The 4093-nt window shown below is 39.2% G+C and overlaps 1 long non-coding RNA gene across 1 annotated transcript; it reads right to left on the bottom strand.

The window, feature by feature from the left end:
• Window positions 1-1016: 1016 nt before the first annotated feature.
• Window positions 1017-1729, bottom strand: LOC128786325 (uncharacterized). Its single transcript, XR_008430244.1, has 2 exons — window positions 1504-1729; window positions 1017-1151 (listed from the first exon to the last, which is right to left on the bottom strand). It is a non-coding gene; the product is annotated as an uncharacterized LOC128786325 (long non-coding RNA).
• Between the last annotated feature and the right edge of the window lie 2364 nt (window positions 1730-4093).

Raw genomic sequence — 4093 nt, 5'->3', positions numbered from 1 at the left:
CCATCTGATTTGAATGTACTGACTCCTAAAATCACAACCTCCTTCAAACAATCCCTGTCAAGTTGTAAAACATTGCATATATAACTAGATATACAGAAGAAGCAGTACCCTCTCAGCATGACCCCTAAAGCAGATTTGATCATTTACACTGGTGCTATTTAATGAGTAGTGTGATATGAATTGAGATGCAGTTGCCATTTCCACTTTAGGATTGCTATTTGTTCCTTTCAAAATCTCTTCATTTGCTTTGAGGCTTATCTTGGCAATCCACAGAAATACTTGTTTAGTTGATGTAGCTCCCTGTGCTGCCAAGAGACAGACATACACAGTGAACAAAGCACCTTGTTTAATTTGGGCAGTAAGAGTCATGTAAATTCACCATAAGAGGTGACTTGCATCTTAAAGAAGGAGCCTTATAGTGCTTATCTAACTTTTAGATATCAAAAGTGAGCTGATACGAATCACAAACTCTAAGATATAAAATAGATAAACAGATTAAATACTATGGTTCTTTCCTATAGATCGTGATCACAGATTTTTTCAATACAGAAAAGATGCAAAGTTGTTTCCAAGCTTTGTCTTCCAGCAGACACAGTATTCCATCAATTACATATAACCATTACAAATGAATTTAAGCATGACAGCTAAGGTTGCATTTCCTCCCAAAATTGCTGTGTGAAGGAGCTGTCTTATCTGTATGGGCATCACAGCACAGGACCAGCAAGGAGCTGATGAGACCCTCAGTAGGTTCTTCTGCTCTGTGACAAGGGTGACTGGGTCTTGGTCATTCTTGTCAGATGTTTGTTTAAGCAGTTCTCAAGAATCTCTATTGCCAGAGCCTCAATAGCTTCTCCAGGTTGATTACAGTGCTATGCTACACTTAACGTCAGAAAATTTTGGCTTGTATTTTATATAATCCTTCATTCTAATTCAAATCAATTACTTCTTCCATAATCCACCACTGGCAATGGCAAATTATTTTATTTCTCCTTTTAGCAGCCTTTCATGTATTTGAATAATGTTGCAGGGCTCTTTGGCATGCTTTAATTTAAATGACCCTTCAAACTTTCTTTATAGATCATGTTTTCCTGACTTCTTCATCTCCTAAGGATTCTGCTCAGCTGGTCCACAAATTTCTTGAAGAACAATGCCTGAAATTAGAGACAGATGAGTCCTTTCTAATGTTGATCAGAGAGAAGGGATTACTTCAAGTGTTTTGCACACTGTATTTATTTTATATATTCAAGTACAATGTCAACTTTTTTCCTAAGCTTGTATATGAAAATGGAAAAATGCAAAGACTATGATGCTGATAAAGCTAAAACTATAGAAGAAGTGGCCTCATTTTTCTGAGATCCTTTATTTTTGTAGTATCAGGAGCTATCTAGCACCTAATGCAGATATTAATAAACAGATATATTAAAAAATGCAACCATGAAATTCCCATTTCAGAAACAAGTTTAGAGTTTAGACAGTTGATATCTGTCCTTTGATTGTGATTACCTGACAGTGGAGCCAAACACATGTGGCTTCTTTTCCCTTGTATAGCAGGCAAGTCTTAAGTATTAGGAGTTCAAGCATGCCCTTACTGTTCTGCTTGGTACCTTGAACTGTGACTTGGGCTCCCTTCCTGAAATGGAAGTGCACTGCTGCCATGACTACTGCTGACATTACCTGTCAGGCAAGCTTGCCTTTAGTGGCTGAGTTATGACAGTAAAAACGATCAGAGTCCAAATGAGATGAAGCACTTATGAAGTATGCAGCTGGTTAATAAGAAGTAAGTATCCGCATGAGCTCAGCATGACCCAACAATGGGCATTTGTTGTTTGGAAAGCTAGCTGTATCCTGGGCTGCATCCAAAGCAGTGTGGCCAGCTGGTTGAAGGAGGAAATTCTGCCCCTCTGCTTCTCTGCAGTAAGATCCCACAGGCAGTGCTGCTTCCAGTTCTGGGACCCCAGGGTAAGGACAAGGATCTGTTGAAGAGAGTCCAGAGGAGGGCCACCAAGATGATCAGAGGGCTGGAGCACTTCCCCATGAAGACAGGTTGAGAAAGTTGGGGCTGTTCAGCCTGGAGAAGAAAACACTCCAGGGAGAATGTAGATCAGCCTTCCAGAACCTGAAGGGGGCTAAAAAAAAAGCTGGAGAGAGATTTTTTACGTGGGCAGGTCACTGAATAGGAAACTCAAAGAGGACTGGTTTAGATGAGATATTAGGAAGAAATTCTTTACTTTGAGGTAGGTGAGGCACTGGCACAGGTTGCCCAGAGAAGCTGTGGCTTCCCTATCCCTGGAAGTGGTCAAGGCCAGATTGGATGGGGCACTGAGCAACCTGGGTTAGTGGCAGGTGTCCTATCTGTTCCAAGAGGGCTGAAGCTAGATGATGTTTAAGGTCCCTTCTGACCCAATCTTTTCTATAATTCTATGATCAAGTCAGAAGCCCTTCAACCTTTCTCTGTTCCGTAGACAGTATTTTTGAACTTTGATGGATAAAGGAAGACCCAGTTGCGGAGTCCACCCTTCAGATGCTACACAGATCAGTTCCTTCTGTCCCCACAAATGCCCTTGAGGCTGGAGCTGCTGGAGCTGTGGTTGCACGCACTCTGTGGCCAATGGAGTTTGAATGTGATGCTACTATGGCTACTACCTCTTCCTGGGCTGTTGAGAGTGGACATAATGGCATGTATGATGTGTTCTCATTGATTAGTGAAGCCTTCCAAGACATGCTGCCTCTGTTGTCTGTGTTCCCCAACAGAAAATAAAATTCTCACGTCCATATTTGGAGTTTTTAAACCATTTTTTGAAGAATGGTTATGTGCTTTGGTAAGTAAAACCCCTGCATTATAAAGAAATAAATTTATTAATCCCATTCCATTCATCTCTGCATATCTACATGCCATTTAGTTGTCAGTGATTTGACAAAACAAAGGCCAAATCTCTGTTTTTATTTGTGTGGGTACACACAGATTAATATATTAGATCATGGTTTATATTTATAATTATAAATGGTGAGAGTAATATTTAAATGTTTACAAAAGTCTATTTTGTCTAGGTAATGGACTATGTCTTAAAAAACCTGTAGATAGTATGGAACTTTAGAAATGATAATTGCATAAGCTACAGAATAAAATAGATGGGTAAATTTTGCCACAATTTGCCAAACTTGACATTTTTCATGAGTTCTCTATATGGTGACTAGCTTCTAAGGTTATTTTAATACAATTCAGAAACTGCATTCTGCTCTTGAATATGATCTGTATGGGTCTTCATGACCTGTCACTGCAGATGTAGTTGTCAGGGCTCTTTTTTAAACTAATACTTTAGCCTAGGTTAGTGCACTAATATTCAGCTTGTTTTATGAAGAGAATACCTAAAGTTAAAACTTGCTTTACATAGTGCCAGAAAGATACTGGGGTTATATTTAATTGAAATAAATTCATATTGCAGTTATTATAATTTGATGTGTCCTTTTCTCCTGGATTTATTTTCCTAAGCAAGGCAAGGACTTCTAAAACTAGATGTTATTTTCCTATTTAGATAAATTATTTAAAATTGCCTTGAATTTAATTTATGTTTGGAGCTCACTGCAACACATTCATGTTCTAAGGCAACTTTTGTAAAACTTTGCTCTGATGATGTGCATTTAGCAGGGTTCCAGCTGGCAGCTGGACACTTTTGAACCCTCAGCAAGATTCAGCCTCTGTGGAACCTCAGTGGTAAAATGTTGGAGTACTGAAAATGCAAAACATCCTTTTCCAACTCATTAATAGAGTTCAGAAGGTTTCAATACAGAGCTCCTGTCAGCAAGAAAGTCTAAAATTGCTGTAATGCTCATTTACTGCAGGCTCTGTCTGTTGATGACAAAATCGTTTCTTTTATGAACCAAAAAATAAAAATCTAAGTAACCCATGAGGCAAGCACAGCCATTTAAGGCATACATCTTGCACTTAGTGTAGGGATTGGAGCTCTGCTGTGCCAGTGTGCTGTCTGCATTCCAAGGGCTTTGGGCTCTTTGCCTGGGCAATATATAATCTGTGTGTCCATGGGTGCACACTATTACTCATGTGCAGTAGATTGAAGGAATATTTCATCAGATC

Source organism: Vidua chalybeata, chromosome 3, assembly GCF_026979565.1.
Source record: "Vidua chalybeata isolate OUT-0048 chromosome 3, bVidCha1 merged haplotype, whole genome shotgun sequence".
NCBI lineage: Eukaryota > Metazoa > Chordata > Aves > Passeriformes > Viduidae > Vidua > Vidua chalybeata.
This window is presented reverse-complemented; position numbering and strand designations above follow the sequence as displayed.